Source organism: Coenobita brevimanus, chromosome 70 (genome assembly GCF_032717465.1).
Source record: "Coenobita brevimanus isolate Jiangsu-jjx chromosome 70, ASM3271746v2, whole genome shotgun sequence".
NCBI lineage: Eukaryota > Metazoa > Arthropoda > Malacostraca > Decapoda > Coenobitidae > Coenobita > Coenobita brevimanus.
In genome coordinates, this window is record NC_137023.1 from 33,601,783 (window position 1) to 33,629,058 (window position 27,276).

Genomic DNA, 27,276 nt, shown 5'->3' on the forward strand with positions numbered 1-27,276 from the left:
TTACTTACAACACTGGTTAGTGAAACTGGTCGGTAGTTTTGTGGGTTTTGTCTATTCCCTTTCTTGAATAATGGAGCAATTTTTGCCTTCTTCGAAACATCAGGTAGTTTACCTTGACCCAAGGATTCCTTGAATATTAAAGATAATGATCTACTGAACTCCTTTGGACATTCATGTAGCACCCAACACGAAATTTCATCAGGACCACTTGCTTTTCCTTTGTCTAATTTTCGTAACGCCTCCTGTATTTCTTTTTCTGATATTTGTATATCTGGTAGTATGTGTGGGCATGCATGTTCCACATAGTCCCTCTCAAAATTATTCTTTTCTGTAAAAACTGATTGGAAATTATTATTTAGTGCTTCACAAATATCTTTCTCCTTTGTATAGGTGATCCCCTCATCAGTAATGGATTGTATTTTATCTTTTACTTTGGTTTTGCTTCAGATGTAGCTATAAAATAGCTTAATTTGATCACTACATTTGTTTATGATGTCCACCTCAAACTGTTTTTGGGCTTCTCTCCTTATTCTTGTGTATTCGTTTCTTGCCTGTTTATAATTGTTATATGCCCTTTCACTATTGTGTCTTCTGTATCTATTCCATAACAAGTCTCTTTTTTCTTTTAATTTTTTACATTCTTTATTAAATCATTTTTTTTTTTTTTCATTTCTGCTTCTTTGTGCCGAGGGATGTAATTTTAGACTCCTGTTTCATAAAGTTCACAGAATTTTCTATCACATTTAAATCTTGTCCTCTAAGCTCTTTTTCCCAATCTCTTTCTAAGAAGTATTTCTTTAGGTCATGATAGTTAACCTTTTTGTAGTTAAGGCTCTTTTTGTAACTTTCATTACTGTTAATTATGTCATATGCAATCCTGAAGTGTGTGTGTGTGTGTGTGTTGTTACATAGCCTATGATTTCATCATCCTTTGTGTAATTTTAACGCACAGTTGCTGCATGTTTGATCACGACCGTGTTCTGCCTCAGTCCCCCCCTTCTACCGTTATAGTAGAGTAAGTCGTTCTCTCTGTTATGCAGAGCGGGATTGTCAACTCTTTGTCCCCATGGCTTCATTTGCGCGTCCTTCTTACAAGTTGTATCAAGCTCTGCTGGCCCCTATATAATGAGCTCAGTCTCTGCATCATTGCCACTTAGATCTGCTCCTCATTTTGTTCACATCTCTGTCCTCCCCTGTACAGATATTATTATTGTGAGTGCTCAAGAAATCTCCAAACATCTAGCAGCTGTGTGTGTAATTTGAGTATAACAGTTGTATTTTTTCTTGTACTGTGTAGCATAAGGTTAATTCTTAGGCCTAGTGAGGTTGTTTGATTAATGTTGGGTTTTATGTCAGTCATTTTTGATACTAGTTTGGACCTGTAATAATTTATCTTGCATTAACTGAGCATTACCCGGTGTATTTTCGTTTTATCAGGGCTGACTTAGGTAAATTTACCCTTGCTAATTTTGTGTTAATAGAGGCTATTGCAGTTAACCATATATTTAACCTGTTTTTTGCCATTACATTATCCTTATGAGTCCTGAATGTTTTGTTGTTAGTTTGAGCATTAAACTTTAACTTGTAATTTTACCTAACTCTTTTGTTTTGAACCTGGAACTTTACGGGACAGTAGTGATTTTTAGTATTCTCACTTAAAGTGTACATTATCTTTCTCTGTTCCGTAACATAAATTTGGCGACCTCTTATCAGGATATTCAGGATATTATCATAAGGATATTGCTCGATATTTTGTGACTGTTACTTATTCATGATGTCTACTATTACTACACTTGATGAAGCCAAAGTTTTTTGTCAAATGTGCAAACAGTGCGTGATGTAGAAAACAGAACAAAGAATGAACTTAAGCTTGTTGCTCAACAATTGGGAATTGCTGTTCGCTCTCATCATTCTAAAGATCAAATTGTTGACATGATTAATGAAAGCTTGTTTAATGTAACTCCTCGAAATGAGCAAACGCAGATTGAATTAGCTAAGTTACAGCTAGCCCTGCAGGAGTCTCGTGCTAAGGAGGCTGAATTTCAGGCCCGTTCTAAAGAGGCTGAGGCACAAGTTGAAATTCCTAGGATTCAGGCAGACCATGAGTATCGCATGAAACAAGGTGGAACTGGATCATCTAGCTCTGATGATTTTGATGTGGCTAAAAATGTTAAACTTGTCCCTAATTTTAATGAATCTGATTTAACAAAGTATTTTCAGTTGTTTGAGAGGGTAGCTACAGGTTTTAATTGGCCCAAACAGAATTGGCCAGTACTCCTTCAAACTGTTCTCACCGGTAAAGCTCAAGTAACTTATGCATCTTTGCCTCAGGATCAATCTGATAATTATGATGTAGTTAAGAGCTTGATTCTTAAGGCCTATGAGCTTGTTCCTGAAGCCTATAGAGTAAAATTTAGGACAACTTACAAGCAAGATAAGCAATCCCATGTTGAGTATGCAAAAATCAAAGAAGATCTGTTAGAGCAGTGGTTAAATTCTAAGAATGTGGATTCTGATTTTGACAAATTTAAGCAGATGATTTTGCTGGAGGACTTCAAAAGGTGTATTTATAAAGATGTAAGTCTATATCTTGATGAGAAAAGGATAGATAATTTGTCTGATGCCGCAGTTTTAGCTGATGAATATGTTCTCACTCACAAGATTTATTCTAGAGAAAAAGGGAAAGCTGAGAGTAAGTACGTTGCCTCTACTCAGAGTACAGGTAACAGGAAGGAGAATAAAGATGATGTTTCTCAGGAAGTAAATACCAGCTTCACCTCTAGATTTCAGAAAAGTAAATGTACTTATTGTAGTAAGCTTGGTCATACTACGGAGAAATGTTTCAGGAGACAGCGTGATGTGAACAAAAAGGAGTCTTTAAATATTCAGTCAATTGGTCTAGTGTCCACCCTTGAGAGTTCCCAGAATTCTTTAACTGAGTTAACTGAACCTGCTTTGAGGGGTAACTTAAATTCTCATGATGGAGCTCCTCTTTTGAGCAGTAACGTGGGTGACACTCTCAAGAGTTCATGTGCTAATTTCCTGTCTGATGGTTTTGTCAGTCCTCTGGACAGTAATGACAGGAAATCAGTTCAAATATATCGTGATACAGGTGCTTGCCAATCCCTTATGCTGACCAGTGTTCTAGGCTCTAATGTTAATTCCTCTGATGAAACTGTAATCTTACAAGGTGTAGGGAATAATTACTTCTCTGTCCCTCTGTGCAGAGTGAATTTAGAGTCTGGTTTTGTTAATGGTTCCGTTATGGTTAGGTTGGTTGAGACACTCCCAATGTCAGGTGTAACTTTCTTACTTGGAAATGATATTGGTGGAAGTCAAGTGTGTCCAGCTCCTCAGTTGTCTAGTGACCCAGTGGCTGCGACCCAGGATTGTAGTGTCCCTGATGTGTTCCCTGCATGTGCTGTCACTAGGGCTAAGTCTAAAGTTACTGGTGATTTAGAGGATAATGATGATGATGATGTTATCCTAGCTGACACTTTTCTTGCTAATTTGGACCACTCACCAGATGAGGCAGTACCCCGTAGTGTTGATAATTTGTCTCGTCAAGAGTTGGTTGAGTTGCAGGTTGCTGACCCTGAGTTGAAAGGTCTAGCTAACTCTACTTACAGTGAAGAAGAGTCAGCCGGTGCTTCTACTTGTTATTATGTAAAGTCAGGAGTACTTATGAGGAAGTGGAGACCCCCAACAGCATCAGCCGACACTGAATGGGAGGTTGTACATCAAGTTGTCATCCCTCGTGTTTGTAGGCAGGATATCATTCGAGTGGCTCATGATTCCAGTTTGGCAGGACACCTTGGAGTGAGGAAGACTGTGGCACGCATTTTGAAACACTTCTACTGGCCAGGTATCTTCAGGGATGTTTCCTGGTATTGTAAGTCTTGTCACACCTGTCAAGTTGTGGGGAAGTGTAATCAGACCGAAAAGGTTGCACCTCTAGTTCCCATTCCTCCTTTTGAGGCGCCTTTCACCCGTGTGTTGGTGGATATTGTGGGCCCTCTTCCTAAGACTTCTTCAGGATTTTCTTATGTGTTGACCCTGATTGATATGGCTACTCGTTATCCTGAAGCCATTCCACTTAGAAATATCTCAGCGAAGAACGTGGTTAAGGAAATGCTAGGGTTCTTCACAAAGTTTGGTCTGCCCAAGGAGGTACAGTCAGACCGGGGAAGTAATTTCATGTCAAATGTTTTCAAGCAGTCTCTGAAAGAGTTGGGCATCACCCAGATCACGTCTTCAGCTTACCATCCCCAGACCCAAGGAGCGTTGGAGAGATATCATCAAACACTCAAATCGATGCTCAAGAAATACTGTTTGGAACATCAGAAAGACTGGGACAAAGGTCTTCCATTTGTTGTATTTGCCGCAAGAGAATCTCCAAATGAATCACTGGGCTTCTCACCTTTTGAACTACTGTTTGGCCATGAAGTAAGAGGACTCCTTAAATGCTGGCTGTCGGAGGAAGATGACGTCAACCTGCTGGAGTATGTGATGAAGTTCAAAGAACGGCTGTCCACTGCTTTACAGCTGGCGAGAGAGAATTTAGGAGCTGATCAGAAGATGAAGACTTGGTATGATAAGAAGTCCAGGTTACGCCACTTTCAGCCAGGAGATCAGGTTTTGATTCTGCTACCAGTTCATGGGCAACCTCTTCAAGCCAAGTTTAGTGGTCCTTATTTCGTGGAGAAGAAACTCAGTGATGTCAACTATGTCATCGCCACACCAGATCGTAGAAAGAGCAAGCAACTATGTCACATCAACATGCTAAAGTTATATCACAGGCGGGACGAAAATAATCCAGTCTGCACTGTAGCTGTTCCACCCAAGTCTGCAAGTGAAGCTCTCCCATGTAGTATGAGCGTGAGTGATAGTTTGGGGAAGAATCCTGATATCATGAATGATCTCCAGACTAAGCTTTCTAATCTAGCTCCCGAGGAAAGGCAGGAGTTTTCGGCATTACTGCAGGAGTACCCGCAAGTGTTCCGTGCCACTCCAGGAAGAACTACTGTGTTGATGCATGATGTCGAGGTTGGAGACGCAAAGCCAATTAAACTGCCTCCTTACCGTGTGAACCCATTGAAAGTTCCTCTCATCCAGAAGGAGCTTGGCTACCTGTTGGACCACAAGATGATTGAGCCCTGTCAGAGCGAGTGGAGTTCTCCTGTCACTCTAGTCCCTAAGCCAGGTGGGTCACAGAGGCTTTGCATTGACTACAGACGTGTTAATCAGATAACCAAAACAGACACTTACCCTCTCCCTCGTGTGGAAGATTGCATAGACAGGATCGGAGGGGCTAGGTGCATAAGTGGGTTTGATTTGTTAAAGGGATGCTGGCAAGTACCTATGACTGAACGTGCTAGGGAGATCTCATGTTTTGTAACATTAGGAAAGGCTTTTGCATGTTCTGTAATGCCATATACAGATTGTTTTAGAGTAATAAGAAATTTCCTTTGTAAATTTCTTTTTTCTTTGTGGGGAGGTGTTACATAGCCTATGATTTCATCATCCTTTGTGTAATTTTAACGCACAGTTGCTGCATGTTTGATCACGACCGTGTTCTGCCTCAGTCCCCCCCTTCTACCGTTATAGTAGAGTAAGTCGTTCTCTCTGTTATTCAGAGCGGGATTGTCAACTCTTTGTCCCCATGGCTTCATTTGCGCGTCCTTCTTACAAGTTGTATCAAGCTCTGTGTCAAGAATCAATTCGCGACATTTCCTTTTTGTGAGAAGCCACGAACTATTAGTGGAAAACTCATTGTGTATCGCTCAGTTAACCGTTTCTCTCTCCATTTCGGGGTATACTTTTCAAATCATTCGTCACCGTTTTCAGGGGTGACCGATTTGATGCACGTCACTAAGTGCGCTACTGAGCGATACTATTGTTTCTTTATCGTTCACCTCTGCTTGCCTAAACCGTTAGCCACGCCTTCTGGTAGCTTGTGCGTCCTGCCTGTACATTATTTGAATTCAGTCTAGTGGTGGCTTTGACGGAGAGAGGTCCTGTGCTCAGAAGTGAAGAGAGGTCAGCTAGCATCCCAAGCTCCACAGAATATCAGTTTCTTCAAACTCCCACCCCCTGGGTGATACAAAGCATTCATCGACTGGTATTTCTTTTGTGTATTTCCTAGTTTTAAGAGTTTAGTTAAGGTGTTTTTCCTAGGCGTAAGTATTTAGCTTCTGTGTGAGTGAGCGAGTGCGTCTCATTTAATTGATTTGAATTGTAACGTTAAATTTATTTTTTTGATTAATAAATTTAACAGTTCCTTTCTTGAGCTTAATGTAAGTAAACTCTTGTTTCATTTAATCCAAATTAAGCTTATTTTCCATATAGCTCCTAGCTTGCATAAACATTTACTATTCATAACTGGTACTTAGACCAGTCTTGTTGTATTAACTTAAAATCCGTTGTGCCAGGAGTTAATGCATCAGCAAGAACCTGATGTTATTATTATTAGTATTAGTTATTTATTGTCAGGGGTGATGTAACTTTCTCCAGAGGCTAACAGTACAGTAATTCAGCAATTGTGAGTAATTAGTCTCTGCTGTGTACTGTTGAGGAAGTTTATAAATTCTCGTTCTCAGAGAATCGTGCTAAGCCAGCGTAAAGTAATCGTTGCTTGATGTAGCAAGACAATCATTGTCTCTGCTCTTCAATATTATTGAATATTATTATCAATTTAAATAATATTTAAGCATTTATATCAAAATTACCGTGATATGATAAAAACCCCGTGACAATTGGCGACCTCGCCAGGATATTAACTCCTAGCTCTAAAGCTATTCACGAGATAGTGCTCACTCATTCATATTTAGGTATTTATCATTAAAGTTTATAGGCACAAGCTTACTGGTGTTTACCCTTAATTTAGCAAGTGAATTTTGCTTTATCAGTCCATAGAGTACTTAACTCTAGTTTATTCTTGGTAACGCCAGACGATTTTATTCGCTCCTGGGAAGTCGCCGTACCCATTGTGTTTATTATTGAGTCTTCCCAGTCATTTACATTTTTGATTTATTCTTTGCCAGTTAACTGGATAAGACTGGTCACCACTAGCTTGTGTCTGTACTCTTTACTTTTGTTTATTAGTATTCGTCGCTAAGCAGTCAGTACTCAATTTCGGTTTGCTTAATAAATTAGCAAAATGGCTACTACTGTATTTTTACAGGAAGCCAAAGAAATGGGTCTTTCGGACCCAACCGAAATTAAAGAGTATATACTCTCACGGCATAATCAGGAGCAGCAGCGCGAGAATGATGCCCGTGAAGAGCGTAAGATTCAGCGCGAATACGAGCGAGAACAGCGCGAACAACGTGAAAGAGAGCGTGCATATGAACAAGAGCAGCGTGAGAAAGAGCGCGAATACGAGCGAGAACAGCGCGAACAACGTGAAAGAGAGCGTGCATATGAACAAGAGCAGCGTGAGAAAGAGCGCGAATACGAGCGAGAACAGCGCGAACACGAGCGAGAACAGCGCGAATACGAGCGTGAACAACGCGAGCGAGAACGAGAGCACGAACGTGCCGAACGTGAGGCACGTGAAAAACACGAATATGAAATGATGAAGCTCAAGCGAGATTCCTTGGCTTCAGATACATCTGGTGCAGTTGGTCCAAGCTCCACGAGCGTTCTTCCTGCACATGTCCTGGCGACCCCACGCATCAAGCTTCCTTCATACAAGGAAAGCGAGCGAATCGAGCCGTACATAGCTCGTTTTGAGGACATGGCAGACATGTATCAACTGGATGAGGCAGCTAAGCGGATCCAATTTCTTAGTTTATTTGAGGGCCCTGCCCTCGATATTCTCCACAGAATTCGTGGAGACAATCTCACATATGAGATGATGAAAGCTGCACTCATTAAGGCGTATGGTCTCACAGTAGACGACGCCAAAGTTCAGTTCATGCGAGCTCGTCTCCAAGACAAGGAGACAGCTGTTCAGTTCCTTGATCGTCTCACAGCTTACTTAAATGAGTGGATGGAGAAAGATGAAACTCCTTCCACGCGTGAGGGGATAATTGACCTTATGCTGCGTACACAGCTAGAGAGGTCGTGGCCTGCTGAGCTCATAGCACAGCTTAAGATCTGCCAGGTGAAAGATGCCAGCCAAATGGCAGAGAAGGCTGACGCATTCTTTACTGCATACGGGTATCAAGCTCGTAAGCAAAACACCTGGAGCAGAAAAGATACTGCCAAGTCTGGGAAGCCTTCTCAGACTGAATCCCAGCACCAAGGCCGTTCTCAGAGTAATGGTCAAGGTCCAAAACCACAGAAGGACCAGGGGCAAAATACACAGCAGCCTGCTTGGAAGCGGTACAACAAGCACCCCAACCAGCAGCAGTTCCCCAAGCAGCAGCAGCAGCAATACAAGGACAAGCCACGTAACCCTCAGTCAGGTCAATTAGTGTATCGGAGGCAGGAGGCAAATGCAGCCTTCATTCCACAAGTACCTGGTGGTGTCATCTCTACCAGTACAGGTACTTCCCAACAGTTCGCAAGTCCCCCTCCGACCATGAACTCTCCTCAGACACCTAGTTCCCAGGGCGCCACGTTTGCTGCATCGGTTGTTCCGCAGTCTCATGAATGACTGGCTGCTACCTCCTCAGACCCTTCCACCAACAACACTGCCTTTCTTGTTCAGCCAGGGTCTGTAGGAGGTGTTTCTGTAAATGTCCTGAGGGACAATGGTTCCTCAGGCTGCTCTGTTAAGCAGAGTTTAGTTCGGCCTGATGAGTATACAGGTCGACAGATCCAGGTTAGACTTATTGATGGATCAGTGAGATTGTTTCCTGAGGCACGTATCCAGGTGGCATCTCCATTTTATACTGGTACGACACTTGCAGTTGTCATGCCAGAACCCCTATTTGACCTCATATTAGGCAACATCGCTGGGATCAAAAATAGTTGTGCCGTAGATGTTGCTACTCAGACTTCGGCTGCTGCGATAACACGAGCCATGGCCAAGGCTCCAAATCGCGTCACTCCGTTGACCGTCGCAACGCCGCAAGATCTGATTCGTAGTCAAGATGTTGTCCAAGAGCAACAGACTGACTCGACACTTGCCTCAGTGCGCAAGAAGCTGGAGGGTAATGTGATCAAGTATTCACGGGGAGGTCAAGCCAGGTTCCTTCGTAGCGAGGACGGCTGTACCGTGAGTCACAGACACCCCAGGGTGAGGTTCGACTGCAGTTTGTCGTTCCTGCAAAGTATCGCCGAGCAGTGTTTGAATTAGGTCACTGTTCAGCGATGGGAGGTCACATGGGTCAAAAGAAGACCTCTGACCGCATCCATGCTGACTTTTTCTGGCCAGGAATGGGACGGGAAATAACGAGGCTCGTACGTTCCTGTGATGTGTGTCAGCGTACCACTCCTGCGCCATTGAAGCCAATGCCCATAATCTCTGAACCGTTCGAGAGAGTAGCAGTTGACATAGTTGGGCCAATCTCTCCTAGGGCTAGTGATGGATCAAAGTATATCCTCACTATAGTTGATTTCAGCACACGGTGGCCTGAAGCCGTGGCCCTTAAGAATATAGAGGCCATCACTGTTGCTGAGGCATTAATTGAAGTGTTCTGTCGTGTAGGTATCCCTAAGGAGGTCTTGAGCGACCGGGGTTCGCAGTTCACTTCGGCAATGATGAACGAAACGTTCAGGTTGCTGTCCATCCGAGGCTTACGAACTACGCCGTATCATCCCATGTGTAACGGGTTGTGTGAGAGGTTCAATGGAACTCTCAAGAAGATGTTGAGGCGCATGACCGCCGAACAGCCAAAGGAATGGCCGCGGTTCATTGCTCCTCTTCTATTTGCTTATCGAGAAGCCCCACAGCATTCATTGAAATTCTCACCCTTTGAACTGGTGTATGGGAGGTCGGTCCGGGGCCCACTTCAAGTCCTTCGTGAGTTATGGGACGATGAAGAACCCGACCCTGAAGTCAAGACCACCTACACCTACGTCCTTGATTTGGCTGACCGCCTCCAGTCGACGTGCGAGTTAGCTAAGGAAGAACTGATCAAGGCGCGTGAAGTTCAAAAGGCTTATTATGATAAGAAGGCAAAGCTTCGAAAGTTTAGTCCAGGCGATAAATGCTTGGTATTACTCCCCACTGCCCAGAACAAGTTGTTGGCGCAGTGGAAGGGTCCATTCGATGTAGTAGAGCGCATTTCAGACCTCAACTACATAATACAGATGGGGAATCTTCGTAAAAGGTTCCACATTAACATGTTGAAGGCTTATCATGAGTCAGACCCCGAGGAGACTGGCCTACGAGTAGCTGATGATAGTGACCAGCCACTGGAAGAAACCGGGGCAGCTGCGGTGATCCCAGCTGATGACCATGATGATGAACCCTTAACCGCTCAGTCCCATCAGGAAGAGACTGTCGGAGATGTTTTACTTAACCCTGACTTAGCAGTAGGGGACCAGAATGCCTTATGATCACTGCTCTGTCAGTATGCTGATGTCTTCTCAGACCAACCTAGACTTGCAAAGGTTGCGTGTCATAAAATTGAGTTGACCAGCAATGCTCCTATAAAGGTTAAGCCATATCCGATTCCCATGCGACTACAGGGTGCAGTAGATAAGGAAATTGCTGACATGGAGACTGCAGGCATTATCGAAAAGTCCTCATCTCCTTACTGTAGTCCGATGGTAGTAGTCCGCAAGAAAGATGGTGGAGTCAGGATTTGTGGCGACTATAGAAGGCTCAATGCAATCACCAAAGTGGATGCTGAGCCAATGGGTGACCATATTGCCATCTTCTCCAAGCTGGCAGGGTCACGATATTTCACGAAGCTCGACCTAGCGAAGGGATTCTTCCAGATTCCCCTTCATCCTGAGAGTCGTCAGTTCACTGCCTTTGCTACTCCTAGGGGTTGTACCAGTATAAAGTCCTCCCATTTGGACTTACCAATTCCCCAGCAGTATTCAATCGTGCCATGAGACAAGTGCTCCATGGTATTGTAGGAGTAGAGATGTTCGTTGACGATGTCCTCGTTCATTCCGCCACATTGGAGGAGCACCTCAGACTCTTGGAAATTGTCTTCAGTAGACTCCAGAGTTTCAACATGACTGTGAAGCCTAGCAAATGCAAGATTGCTCACAGTGAGGTGGAGTTCCTCGGTCATATTGTTGGCAACAATCACTGCAGGTGTCAGGGTGACAAGATCAGGAAGGTTAAAGAATCCCCGAGACCCGTGACCAAGAAACAGGTTAGGGCATTTCTTGGTCTAGTGGGGTATTATAGGAGTTTTATCCCCAACTTTGCTCTCATTGCCCAACCGTTGTACGAAGTGCTACGGAAATATGCTCCAAACACCATTGAATGGGGAGAAGCGCAAGAGAGATCTTTTGCCACCCTCAAGAATATGTTGTGCAAGGAGCCTATCTTGCAGTTGCCTGATTCCAGCAAACCTTTCATACTGCGCACTGATGCTTCACAAGATGGAGTAGGTGCCGTATTGATGCAGGAATCGGAAGGTGGAATCTTCCCAGTGGCATACCACAGCCGTAGGCTAAAACCCGCCGAGAGGAATTATAGTACTGTTGAGAAGGAACTCTTGGCTGTGGTTGATGGTGTTAAAAAATATTATTATTATTTATTTGGGGCATCATTTGTTCTGGAAACTGACCATATGCCACTCACTAGTCTTAGCACGACCAAGACGGCTAATGCAAGATTGACACGCTGGACACTGTATCTACAGCAGTTTAACCTTGTTGTGAGATACATCAAGGGAAGTGATAACGTAGGTGCAGACCTGATGTCTCGCCTACCAATTGCTGACTAACATGGGCAGTTGTTGTATGCTGGGTTCCGTGATAGGCATCCTCAGAGATTTGAGTAATCCAAGGACTAGCCTGGTTCCCAGTCAAAAGTGTAGACCTGACGTCTCACTTGTTGGCCCCACAGGACACAGTATGTCCAGGGCCTGTACATACACGTGTACTGTAGGTTAAGGGGGAAGAGAGAACTCCGCAGAGGTGACTTGAGGCTATGGAAGACCCAAGTTTGCACAAGGATTCTCAGCTTTCCGGTACTAATAGAAGTACTGTAGGTTAAGGGGGAAGTTCGAGAGAGAACTCCGCAGAGGCGACTTGAGGCTATGGAAGACCCAAGTTTGCACAAGGATTCTCAGCTTTCCGGTACTAATATAAGTACTGTAGGTTAAGGGGGAAGTTCGAGAGAGAACTCCGCAGAGGCGACTTGAGGCTATGGAAGACCCAAGTTTGCACAAGGATTCTCAGCTTCCCGATACTAATATAAGTATTGTAGGTTAAGGGGGAAGTTCGAGAGAAAACTCTGCAGAGGCGACTTGAGGCTATGGAAGACCCAAGTTTGCACAAGGATTCTCAGCTTCCCGATACTAATATAAGTATTGTATTGTAGGTTAAGGGGGAAGTTCGAGAGAGAACTCCGCAGAGGCGACTTGAGGCTATGGAAGACCCAAGTTTGCACAAGGATTCTCAGCTTCCCGGTACTAATATAAGTATTGTATTGTAGGTTAAGGGGGAAGTTCGAGAGAGAACTCCGCAGAGGCGACTTGAGGCTATGGAAGACCCAAGTTTGCACAAGGATTCTCAGCTCCCCGATACTAATATAAGTACTGTAGGTTAAGGGGGAAGTGAGAACTCTGCAGAGGCGACTTGAGGCTATGGAAGACCCAAGTTTGCACAAGGTTTCTCAGCTCTCCAATATTAATATAAGTACTGTAGGTTGAGGCACAGGTTGAGGACCCGTGTGCAGTTCGAGGCTATGGAAGACCCGAGTTTGCACAGGGATTCTCAACTTGCCGACCATAATCGTGTGCTAAAATTAATGGCGACCTCGAGTGTACTTTTCATAGCATGTACTGACTGCTAGCCAGAGAGAGTAATTGTAACATAATAAGAATTTTGTCTCATTGACACTTTTGATGCTCCACCTTAATTGGTTTTGCAGGTTCAGCAATGGGTGTAGCAGTTTTGCTGTGCGGACCAGCTGATCATCTGCCGCACGCTGCTGCCTCTTCTCCTCTGCCTTCGTCGTCGCCATATTATTTACTGTGTCATTTTACACGTAGGTACAGTTACACTACAACTGTCACACCTACACCGTGTATTACATACACCACACTACACAACAATTAGTTGTCAGTGTAAATGTAGCAAATTTTCGCTCAGTTTGACCTGAGTACAGGATTTTCACCGTCGTCACGGAGTTTTTCCCTCAAGCTTGCTTCTATTAACGTAAATACGAGGTTTTTTCACTCACTGGCGACTGCGATTTTCTCCTGTAGCAGGATAGCACACACACCACAGTGTGAATCTTGTGTGACTGAGTTAGGATTTATATGTATGTATATTGAAATCATTCTTCTGAAGGAAGAAAGATTTAATTTTCATGGGGCGTAATGTCACGAATCAATTCGCGACATTTCCTTTTTGTGAGAAGCCACGAACTATTAGTGGAAAACTCACTGTGTATCGCTCAGTTAACCGTTTCTCTCTCCATTTCGGGGTATACTTTTCAAATCATTCGTCACCGTTTTCAGGGGTGACCGATTTGATGCACGTCACTAAGTGCGCTACTGAGCGATACTATTGTTTCTTTATCGTTCACCTCTGCTTGCCTAAACCGTTAGCCACGCCTTCTGGTAGCTTGTGCGTCCTGCCTGTACATTATTTGAATTCAGTCTAGTGGTGGCTTTGACGGAGAGAGGTCCTGTGCTCAGAAGTGAAGAGAGGTCAGCTAGCATCCCAAGCTCCACAGAGTATCAGTTTCTTCAAACTCCCACCCCTGGGTGATACAAAGCATTCATCGACTGGTATTTCTTTTGTGTATTTCCTAGTTTTAAGAGTTTAGTTAAGGTGTTTTTCCTAGGCGTAAGTATTTAGCTTCTGTGTGAGTGAGCGAGTGCGTCTCATTTAATTGATTTGAATTGTAACGTTAAATTTATTTTTTTTGATTAATAAATTTAACAGTTCCTTTCTTGAGCTTAATGTAAGTAAACTCTTGTTTCATTTAATCCAAATTAAGCTTATTTTCCATATAGCTCCTAGCTTGCATAAACATTTACTATTCATAACTGGTACTTAGACCAGTCTTGTTGTATTAACTTAAAATCCGTTGTGCCAGGAGTTAATGCATCAGCAAGAACCTGATGTTATTATTATTAGTATTAGTTATTTATTGTCAGGGGTGATGTAACTTTCTCCAGAGGCTAACAGTACAGTAATTCAGCAATTGTGAGTAATTAGTCTCTGCTGTGTACTGTTGAGGAAGTTTATAAATTCTCGTTCTCAGAGAATCGTGCTAAGCCAGCGTAAAGTAATCGTTGCTTGATGTAGCAAGACAATCATTGTCTCTGCTCTTCAATATTATTGAATATTATTATCAATTTAAATAATATTTAAGCATTTATATCAAAATTACCGTGATATGATAAAAACCCCGTGACACTCTGCTGGCCCCTATATAATGAGCTCAGTCTCTGCATCATTGCCACTTAGATCTGTTCCTCATTTTGTTCACATCTCTGTCCTCCCCTGTACAGATATTATTATTGTGAGTGCTCAAGAAATCTCCAAACATCTAGCAGCTGTGTAATTTGAGTATAACTGTTGTATTTTTTCTTGTACTGTGTAGCATAAGGTTAATTCTTAGGCCTAGTGAGGTTTTTTGATTAATGTTGGGTTTTATGTCAGTCATTTTTTATACTAGTTTGGACCTGTAATAATTTATCTTGCATTAACTGAGCATTACCCGGTGTATTTTCGTTTTATCAGGGCTGACTTAGGTAAATTTACCCTTGCTAATTTTGTGTTAATAGAGGCTATTGCAGTTAACCATATATTTAACCTGTTTTTTGCCATTACATTATCCTTATGAGTCCTGAATGTTTTGTTGTTAGTTTGAGCATTAAACTTTAACTTGTAATTTTACCTAACTCTTTTGTTTTGAACCTGGAACTTTACGGGACAGTAGTGACTCTTAGTATTCTCACTTAAATTGTACATTATCTTTCTCTGTTCCGTAACAGTGTGTGTGTGTGTGTGTGTTTGTGTGTGTGTGTATGTTCCCATTATATCTCATGAACGGCTTGAGCTATCAACATGAAACCATCAGGGTAACATGCTATGGCCAAAATCTTGGACGAGTTCGAAAATAGGAACTCGGAGTCAAGTTCAAGGTCACCAAAATGGCTGCCAAATGTCAACTAGTTTTTTTTTTCACCAGCCTTTAGCACCGTTATGTCACATGAACGGCTTGAGCTATCAACATGTAACCTTCAGGATTTCAAGATATGGCCTAAATCTTGGACTTGGCCAACAGCATATTGTGGCGGGCGATTTGGATTCAGCTCCCGAATGCTTTTATCTCATTTAAACAATGTGATCATTACTGATTGTCAAAAGTGGTGTAGTTACTGAGCTACGATACTCTGAAAATTACCAAATTCCGGGATTCTGCCCATTCTGGGGGAGAAAAAATTGTTTCTGTGCAGCCACAGCTTTTGGGTTAACAAAGGAAGTACTGATAAAGCAACACCCACATTTCCCAACTCATTGGGTAGAACTGTCTATGTGTGGAAAGTAGTTGAATTTTTTACACGATCGGTGATGTTCTGTGGTGCTGGTGTATAGTTATGGAAAGTGTGTGGAAAATGATCGGCCAGACAAAATAAGCTGAAGCACCATGTTGTGGTGTGGATGTGGATGTGGTGGGAAGCGTTAGGAGAAACACAAATGGTTTGGCCATGTGGAGAAGATGGAGAGTGAGAGACTAACGAGGAGAGTGTATGTAAGTGAGGTGGAGGGGGGAAGAGGGAGGGGGAGGCCATGAATGAGATGGAGGGATGGAGTGGAGAGGTATATAAGAGTGGGGGGGGGTGAGCTGGGAGCAGGACAGTGAAATGGCGGGGGACAGGGCGACATGGAGGCGATTTGTTTGTGGCCACCCCTTACGGGATTAAAGCGTCTGGCAATATATAGATAGATAGATAGATAGATAGATAGATAGACAGATAGATAGAAAGATAGATAGAGACCAGTCACACCTACACTGTTTCGTCACCATGCCTCGAAACTAATGAGTAATGTGGTGAACACCACAGGTGCCACTGATTCAGTAAACAAGCCCCAGCACTGCATACTCACATTAACTGACCTGTATTCAGTGTTCAGAAGAGAAATGACAGGCGAATTAACGATGCATTTCAGAGTGATGTGATGCCGATGAGAATACAAAGTGACAAACAGACGCCAGGACTAATTTGCTTAACGAATAGCTAGGGTAATGGAGTCCCACCATCATAGGTGTAAGCCACACGGAACCAATGAACCCCAGCAGGGCTGCAATAAAGTTTCATCGTTATAATCTGTTAAAACATAGACATAACCTGTCACTTTTTTCACAGGAAGAAGTTTAAGGGACAAAAGGAATGGAAAAGAATCACGTCGAAAACAGACGAGTTAATATATTTTCTGACATATGCAGATCAATCTTCTTTTATATTTATACAAGAAATTACACCAAAGTAGATAATGTTATATTGCAGTTACTTGGCTGTTGTAACTGAAAAAGTACAAGAGAGGTATTTTAGAAATGACGAAGGTGTTTGACGAGTTCTGTGACGAAGACATGAAGGTAAAAATTAGAAGACTTTGGAGACACATTAAGGTTCCCAAAGTTAACTCTGATAAAGCAAAGAAGTGGACAGCTTTGCAGTTTTTAAGAGTTTATTGTGAAGCGGGATTGTTTTACATTACTGCCATGTGTGTCATTCTGCTTAAAGTTCTTTTTAGTTATTTGTGTGTCTGTTGCTTCTTGTGAAAGAAGTTTTTTCTAAAATGAAACTGATTAAAAACTTCCTACGCTCAAACATGATCCTGGCCAAACTGTCGAACCTGGATTTGATCTCAGCTGACCTTCATATGTCAAGAAAATAACGTGTACTGATAAGTTTGATTTTTTATTATTCTGGAGCCTGGGGAAGAAAGGTGAAAATTCCGGGAAGTTGTTAAAATATTGTCCTCATTTTTGTCATGGATGTACAAATCTTTAGAGTATCGTACATTACAAACATCTATAATATGCAAAATATTCAGTACATAAACTAAATTTATAACGCTATTTAACGAGCATGATTTCAGCCATAATAAATTTCTACTCTGTATGTGATTTGTATATTTATTCATCCCTGGAAGGAAGAGGTGCCAGTGGATACGCCGCCCCGGGTGCCAAATACTGTAGGAACGTCCCTGAGACCAAGAACGTCGGCTTATGTACCGTACTTTATATATGAAATTTAACCCCTCCAGCTGGAGACATACTTTGTAGTTAATGAGGCTGATGTCAGACGGTATCAAACAGGTATCAATTTGGGTGAAGAGGTTAATCACTACGTATGGGGAGACATACTAATATGAATTCTGCTACAAGTACGTATCCATCCATTTGATGTGTGTCAAGCTGGCACAGATATATTGGACAAACTCTTTCACGTGTTGTGACGCAAGCAACACCTCCAACACAGACTCTGTATCAGAAACCGATATATAAGACGGTAAATTTTGCTTTTACTAAGTCACCAGCATCCATTCAGTATACATATGGATCATATTGTACGGCTCCTCTGGGGACGAATGCTTCATATCAGATTACACTGGTTACCAGTCATCTGTTGTCATCATCCCTAAGGAAGAAAAGGCAAAATAATGACATGGCAATAAAGCGATGCCAGTCACAGTAGCACACCACTGCCCCACCTCCAAGTCCACATAGCAAATCACGCGCTCTGGATCACACACAAATCTCCCCTGGCAGTAATTTGGTGGCCAGTACTGTACCCACACACATCCCCTCTACCCCGCACCATATCACCCCATTATGACCCTACCATCACCCCCCCTCACCCCTTGAATATCACACCACTCCTCCTGCCAACGACCCTATCATCACCCCACTCCATCCTTACCCACGACCCCTCCATCACCCCACTCCATCCTTACCCACGACCCCTCCATCATCCCACTCTACCCCCACCCACTACCCCTCCATCATCCCACTCCGCCCCCACCCACGAACCCTCCATCACCCTCCTCTACCCCCTCCCATGACCCCTCCATCACCCCACTCCGTCCCCACCCACAGCCCCCCATCACCCCACTCTATCCTCGCCAACGACCCCTCCATCACCCCATCACACACCACCATCACACACCATCACACACGACCCACCACCATCACACACACCACCACCATCACACACACCACCATCATCACACACGACCCACCACCATCACATCCGACCATCACACACACCACGACCATCACACACCACCACCATCACACACGACCCCATTATCACCCCACACCCGTCGCCACGATCCCCCCATCACCCCACACCCCCATCATCCCTTCATTAGCCCACAGTGGAGTCCTTCAGTGGTGGCCAGGGTGATTTGCATGCACAGTGAGGGAGGCTGAGTGAGAGTAATAGAGAGAAAGTGAGGGATTGCCGCTGAGAGAGGGTGAACGAAAAGAAGGAAAGGTGTGTGTGGCTTTAACTTTCAGACCTGAGAAGACTATGCAATGGCGACACCGGAATAAAATAGAAAAGTTGTTCCATAAGGTTAGAAGATTAACAGCTTCCAAACCCATTTTCTTCCCGGAAGCTAAAACTTACTCGAGCGTATAGTATTTTAAAGAGCAAGGTCCTCTATGTACGAAGTGTCTTTATAAATGATGGGTATATTCAAGTTTTATTAGTCATATCTCAGGAATTGACCTGACCACTTACTGATTTCTCAGACCGTCCTAACACTTACATGTGGTGGGTCTATTGGTCAGCTCCATGCTGCCCTTACTGTTAGCTGCGTTTTCTTTCTTTCTTGGATTCTTGTTTTTTTGTTTAATTGTGGCGGGTACTTCTACCCTTCAGAAATAACCGACTCTAACCAGGCTTGGACACAATGACCAGCCTATGACTTAAATGTGTCCGCAAGGTTTTGGCTACAAAGCAACTACTCGTTGTCTAGCAACAGCCGAAAACCCTCCTTTTTCGTACTTTTCACGTTCCGAGCCTTACATGCATTATTAATGGGCATAGAAAACTCTGACTTCAGGCGTAATTTTGAGGTCATGCTCTATCGGAAGTGCGGCATCCATTTTTCCCCTCTCTCCTCTAGTTTTCAAGTGGAAACCCTATAAAGACTGGCTTTGGCATCCCTAGCAAGCAGGACCTGTTTTCAAGAATGCTCCCCTAGTTCCCCAGGGGCTTGATGGGAACTGAATGAAAGTTTGCATGCTTACAGACATTCACTAGTACTACAACTTTCTATCTGCTACCTATGTGCTGCATTTGCCAGGTCAAGGGTCAAAGGTCATCAAATGTGAAAACAGTGCAAATAGCTAAAATCACGACTACGCTCGTGCAAAATGCTAAGACTCCGAAGATTATTAAGCCATGGCCATGATTCTTTGGTGGAATGTTGCACTGGAGTACCTCCATACAAAAATGGCATTTAGTGTCGAGACTCACTACCAGTTGCTAAAGCGCCACCTTGAAGTTGTACCTCTGGTGGGCCATTCCACACATTTCAAGTTTCCTAGCTCTACAGTGGGTGGATGGAATCGAATGAAACGTTGCATGCTTATAGACGTTGATAAGTACTACAAGTGTGCTTCGTACGTATATGGCCTATATCCGACAGGGCAGGGGTCAAAGATCATCATGTGCTGAAAATATGAATAGCGCTAAAATTACGACCTTGCCCTTGCAAAATGCTAAGGCTCCGAAGATTATTAAGCCAGGGCCATGATTCATGGATGGAATGTTGCACTGGAGTACCTTCATATAGAAACGACTTTTAATGTCGAAACTCACTTCCTCTTGCTAACAAAATTTGGTCCGCTTAGAGCTGGCCATCGTCGCCAACCTGCTTATTATATATAGAGTTAGGTGGATTTAGAGGGATATACGTGAAAAATTAATTAATTAATAGAGAAAATAATAATAATAAGAATAAGAATAGGAATGAGAATAAGAATAAGAATATTGGGATAATAATTAGCCAGAATGCAGATGTGGGCCATACCATAGCCATCATAGCATGGCCTTCCATGGACTTCGAATCCTTACCCTGTCTTTTTTTCTTTTCACTTTTATTTAGCTAGAGGTATTGTACCTTCTAGCACTCCTAGCACTTTCTTTCCTCTTTTCTCCTCTTTTTCCTCTTTTTTTTTCTCTCTTCCCTTTTTTTATATTGTCTCTTTTATATTTACATATTCTACTAACCCTAAACAGTGGCTTGTTAAAGATGGGGTAAACGACGGTGGCAGATTTCAGTAACTGCTATCACGGTTGTTAGGTGTGGTCTTGTGGCCGAGTGATCTCGGTAACTGTAGACCTTGCCTGGCGAGGCCGTTCTGTCAGGCTGACTTATTTTTTCCATTGTGATCTTTGCTTCGTCTGGAGTTTTATTTATCTGTTTGCTGTCTCTAACGTTTAAGATTTTAGTGTTTAATCTGTTATTGTTACTGTCTGTAGATGTAGAACTGACTCCAGGGCCTACACACTTTAAGTTATATCAATGTCGTTTGTTTCATGCTACTGTAATATCCAAGGTCTGCATGCTAACCTAACAGACCTTACCGTGGCATCTAATCATTCTGATATCCTATACTTTTATGAAACATTAGTATCTATTATGAGACACGTTGCAGAACTACTCATTCCTAACTTTTAATGCAGAAGTAGGCCTGCTATTGAATGTGATTGTCACGAGGTGCAGATTGTAAAGGTTTGTGTGAGTCTAATAGGAAAGCTAGTTTTGTATTTGTTGGTGACCTAAATACACACCACAGAGATTGGCTAAACTCTGTTTTGCCAACTGACCAATATAGAATGACAACATCGGATTTTGATTCTATGTCTGGGTGTGAGCAGCCTACATGTGAACCAACCCACAAAGCCGGTAACTGTTTGGATTTTCTCATCACTGATTCCCTTGGAGTCATTACAACTAAAGTTGGTTCTTCTTTGGGAAATTTCGATCATCAGTCTTTCTGTACCACTTACACTTGATCATGAGGTCTCTAATGACAGCTTCTCAGTGAAGATTATATCGTCTTGTGCTAATTGGAATGGGACTCTACATAGTTTGCCAGCTATAAAATGGTTGAGTTTCCCAACGTGAGTGATCAGAACGATATGATTTTGTCTTACCATTCATCTTATTTCTGCGAATGGGAGGCATACTCCTACGAAGACTTTACAATTCCATATTAAAGATAAGACATGGTTTAATGATGTACGTCATCGGGTACATCATGAGAACAGGAAATTTATCGCTTGTGATCCCGCAGTCATTCTGGATTTTGCTGGGGAAGCTATGTGAGGTTCAGAGTCAAAGCTGTGGCTGTTTACTCTGCATTTGAAAAAGAGTTTAGTATTAGCATCATAGAAACTCTCAGGGGCGTCAGTCGGCCTCACAAGCGGAGACACACGTTCAAGTCTGGTATATTTGGTGTTGGCATGCCGACAGCTCCACTTGTGATGCAGGATAGTATAGTCACCTACTGCCCCAAGGAAAAGCTGGCATTTTTGCTGATATGTTTGATATTAGTTATCTACTGAAATTCTTATTATTCCCCATCTTGCTGCTCTATGGTAAAACTTTAAACTTTTGCACTTTGGACCAGTGAAGTAAGAATTTACTTTTTGGCCTAGATTCATATAGTGGCAATGATCCTGATGATATATTTTCATGGGTTCTTTTAAAAGTAGCTCATATTTTAGCCCCAAAGCTATCAGTAATCCTTCGTAAACTCGTTAGTTCCAGATCTTTCCATTTTTGTTCTAGAGCTGAAAACGTAATGTAACCCCTTATCTAGAGTTCCTCTGTCGTCCCTGGTTCCACAGAGTGTCGTCCTACGAGTATTTCGATTACATCTATTCTTTCAAAGACATGTAAGTTACTAATGACTAAGCGTCTAGGTAGATTCGTTGGAAACTCTGTTTTTTTTTATGGAATTTTATATCTGGTTTTCGTACAGGCCGTGGTACGTGTGACACCCTTCTTCTACTGGTGTCTACTTTGCAGTTGTCCCTTCATTCTGATCATAAAGGCAGAATTTCAGTTCTGCCTGTGATCAAGAAAACAGTAGGAATTTGATTTTTAAATTTCTAGACATGAGTATAAGTGGCGCATTTCTCAGTACCATTAGAGACCGATTGTGTGGTTGTTGATGGCCATCATGGTGATCATGGGAATGTTATATTAGGAGTTCCTCAGGGTAGTGTCCTGGGTCCATTCATTTTTTTCATTTATTTTCACGATATGTTGGTTGGTTTAGATAATGATTTAACGGCCAATGCTGATGACGCCACCTTATTTGCAACCAGCCCAGCACCTGATAATAGAGCTATAGTTCTCATTTCCTTAAATAGAGAATTACAGGGAAGTATTTCATGGCTTTAGTATGAAACTACAATCAGTTATAATTCAGCCTGTAATAGTTTCGTGTTTTCGCACAGTTAACTATGTTCATCCTTTTTTTTTTCTTTCTTTTTTAATAACTGACACCGCTTGGGATGGTGGTATCTTAAAATCATAGGTGTCATGACTGATTGTAAAATAACATTTGAAGACCACATTTGCTGGGTCTCTTTTGTGCCTCAAACAGTGAGTAAATATTCTAAGAATTTTGTGACGAAGCAATACTTAGAAACTGATTACACTCCTGTTTGGAACTCTGCTACAAACTCTCACTTAAAGCTATCAGACAAAAGTTTATGCGCCCTTAAATTTATTATACCTAGCTTACGTTATTATATATGGCAGTGTGGATGAAATAGCTCTCGCAGGTAATTGAAAAAAGCTTTTCACAAATCAACTCATCCTCTGGATCAGTTCCTTCCCAACTTATTTTACCCGGAGCGAGTTACGGCATGGATAACTGCTCGGAACAGCCATTCATTTTGTTCTGTTAGTGTGCTTTCACCTCAGTTCACCCGGCGCGTTATACCAAATGCTGTAACACTGTGGAAAAGACTGTCAAGCTCTGTGATAGAAAAAAAGATGATATTTCCTTATTTTCAGTGATCTAACTTGCTTCAGTTAGGTACATTAAGTGAGGAATAATCGTTATAGGCTACTAGTCAGTTTATTTTCTCTTTTGGTTATTACTCTGCCTTCCTAACTGGGTTGCTTCCCTTGCTGGATCTTGCAGGAATACTGTCTGAGACTAGTTATAGTTGGATAGATAATTTACTACTGATAATAGTAATTGGTAAGAAATATTACAGAGGCATAAAAAGAAGTGTGAACGAGGCAGTGCACTTCCTGACAGAGAGAGACTTGAAGCAAGAAACTGAGACTGAGATGGAGATATAATGTGATCTATCGAGGTGAGAGGTAGGTAGATAGATAAAAAGATAGATAGTTCGAAACACACACACACACACACACACACACACACACACACACACACACACACACACACACACACACACACACAATGGCAGGAAGAAAGGGACGCAAGAGGTTTAAGAAAGACGTGTGTGTGTGTGTGTGTGTGTGTGTGTGTGTGTGTGTGTGTGTGTGTGTGTGTGTGTGTGTGTGTGTGTGTGTGTGTGTGTGTTTGTGTGTGTGTGGGAAGAGAGAGGGATTATTTGAAATACTGTAGGCTTAAGAAGAGTGAGGGGACAGCAGAACATAAAAGATGGAGGACAGAGAGAGAGAGAGAGAGAGAGAGAGAGAGAGAGAGAGAGAGAGAGAGAGAGAGAGAGAGAGAGAGACCATCAGTCAGTCACTGTTTATTTCCCTCATCCAGCCCAGCCTCTATGTGTTTCCAAAAATCAGCAAGTGGTGCCAGACACAACAAACCTCGCCCAACAGCAGTTATTTTATTGCTGTTAAATACTGAATCGTTTCTGCCATTTAGCGTCAGTGCACAATTAAAGTCTAAGCTGACCGCGCAAATATTTTCAAGTTACGCCCTCTGAAAATCGTGTGATCTTGTATTTGACTTTGAAGGTCACTCAAGGTCAGTGGTCATGCTTCCAAATGAATGTCCATACGAGACTTCCTAGATCTTGGTAACAGTAAATGTCTGACTTCAACGAATTTCGAGTTATAGCCCCCTGAATATGCGTGGCCTTGAGTTTGACCCTTCAAGGTCATTCAAGGTCAAAGGTCTTGGTACTAAATGAAAGCCCATATTAAGAGTCCCTGTATGTTCCTAATAGTAAATATCTCTATCTTCAACCGTCTTCAAGTCATAGACCTTGAAAATCCGTGACCTTGATTTGGACCTTTCAGGGCCACTCGATTACCTCCAAACTTTAATCACTTTCTTTGGGGACCAGTGCCCACATATCCTGAAAGTTTCATGTGATTTCATTCATTCATTTTTCCGTAATGTTGCTATCAAGTAAAGAAACAAATTAATAAACAAACAAAAAGTGGTGCCAAGCACAACAAACCTCTCCTGACCACTCAAGGTCAAAGGTCATGGTGCCAAATGAAAGCCCATATGAGACCTCCTATATCTCGATAACAGTATATATCTCTATCTTCAACCAGTTATGAGTTATTGTCCCCTGAATATCCGTGACCTTGAGTTTGACCTTTCAAGATCACTAAAGTCAAAGGTCATGGTACCAATTACAAGCCCATATATGACTTCCTATGTGTTGATAATAGTAAATATCTATCTGCAACCAGCTTCGAGTTATAGCCCCTTGAATATCCATGACCTTGAGTCAGATCTTTCAGGGTCATTTACGGTCAAAGGTCTTGGTGCCAAATGAAAGTCCAAATGGAACGTCCTGTATGCTGACACCAGTAAATAACTCTATCTTCAACCTGTTTCAAGTTATAGCCCGCTGAATATCCGTGACCTTGATTTTGACTGTTCAGGTTCACTCGATTATCTTCAAAATTTAATCACTTTCTTTGGGGACCAGTGCCCACATATCATGAGAGTTTCATGTAAATTAATTCAACTGTTTTTTAATAATGTTGCTAACAAACAAGCAAACAAACAAACGACCAAAAACAATACCTCGCGGGACTGCGTCCCAGAAGAGATAATTCTCGCTTAAAGGCCGTAATTGGCAGCCTTTCCGCTCTATGATAAAAAGGCCATGTTATGGTAACTGCCCACAAAGAAAGTGATCCACCTAAAGGCCACCTTCAGATGGTCTTCATTCAATGTCAAAATGCCAGAGATGAGTCATAACTCGGGAACCGGTGGCCCAGTTGGACTGGATATTGTTTTATTCTTCAAGTTAGAGCATTTCAGTTGTGCCTTGCTCTAACGAAAATTGTGCTACAATGCACCAGCTTTGCTGTGTTATGGGAATAAAAGGACAAACCAACAAACATACAGAAATCGGATCATTAAAATACAGATTTTAGATGAACAGATGTTTCCTTGGACCTGTTCTGTCCTCCCCTGCTGCCTGCTGTATGTGTGTGTATGTGTGAGGGGGAGAGAGGGTGGGATTAGTTGAAATTTTGTAGGCTTAAGAAGAGTGAGGGGACAGCAGAACGTAAACAAGAGGTGCCAGGCACAACAAACTTTGCCCGACATCAGTTATTTTATTGATGTTAAATGCTGACTCGTTTCTATCATTTAGTGTCAGTGCACAATTAACCCATTTGCTCCCAGCGTCCACAATATAGGACGGAACTGGGCAATAAAGTTAATGAAGGAAGACTCCCGGGGTAGGGACCTATGAGCTTCGCGACTATGAGCCAATAGGTGAGGGTCAGTATGCTTCGTACCCTTCCAGCAAAATCCTTCACACTGGAACCTTGGAAGTTAATTGGTTAAAGTCCAAGGTAATGGCGCAAATGTTTTCAAGTTACGCCTCTGAAAATCCGTGACCTTGCTTTGACCTTTCAAGGTCACTCAAAGTCAAAGGTCATGCTGCCAAATGAAAGCCCATGAGACTTCCTATATTTTGGTAATAGTAAATATCTCTATCTTCAACGAGTTTCGAGTTATAGTCCACTGAATATCCGTGACCTTGAATTTGACTGTTCAAGGTCACTTATGGTCAAAGGTCAAGGTATCAATTAAAAAGCCATATGGGATTTCCTATATGTTGAAAATAGTAACTATATCTTTGACCAGTTTTAAGTTACAGCCCCCTGATTATCAGTGACCTTGAGTTTGGCCTTCCAAGGTCATTCAAGGTCAAAGGTCTTGGTGCCAATTGAAAGCCCATATTACGAGTTCCGGTATGTTCCTAATAGTAAATATCTCTATCTTCAACCGTTTTCAAGTTATAGCCCTCTGATAATCCGTGACTTGATTTTGACCTTTCAAAGTCACTCGACTACCTCCAAAATTTAATCACTTTCTTTGGGGACCACTGCCCACATATCCTGAGTTTCATGTAATTTACGCAACCGTTTTTCCATAATGTTGCTAACAACCAAACAAACAAACATACATACAAACAAACACATTAACAAACAAAATCGACCAAAAACAATACCTCGCGGACTCGGTCCGGCCGAGGTAAAGATGGAGGTGAGAGAGAGAGAGAGAGGGGGGGGGGAGCACATGTGATCCTTTCTAGTTATTCGGCATTGATATTCGATGAAATACATATTCTAGGAAACTATGACACGACTTGAAGAATGAGATAATAAAGCAAAAGGTTCTCTTCCACCTTGCTGACCTGACAGCAAGTGTATAGACCAAATAAAACAGCAGAACTGAATATCCTGTAGTAAATTTATATTAACAGCTAAAAGTTGTACGACCTAACAGGCTTAACCTCTACCTGCCTCGTGCCATTATAAATGATGGCTGACAACCATTAGAAGAACAGTTGAAATGAATCTGAAATTTCTACAGGAAGTGTTTAGCAATACATTTGTCCCCATCCTAATTCGAGCCATTTCAGGCACCGTTACATCCATCCTGTCAAATCACTGCATCCATGTTCAGACCCAGTTAGAGCTATCAAGGTCCGGTTTCGTCAGATCAGAATGTCAATTTATTTTTAATTAAGGCTAGTCCATGACCATTAAATTTAACTCCAGCAAGGTCCATTCATGCCATTCCAAATTCCCGATGTCACTAACCAAGGAAAAACTGCCACTCTTCACCAGATTATTTAATTTTCGACATCAGAAGTCGGTCTACTAAACTCCGTTCATTTTATGTGCCCTCTGTGTCACTAAAAGGATGGGAGAAATTATAACAACATTATTTTAGTCACTGTTACAAAGAAGCGAGGCTGTATTATAGTCAAA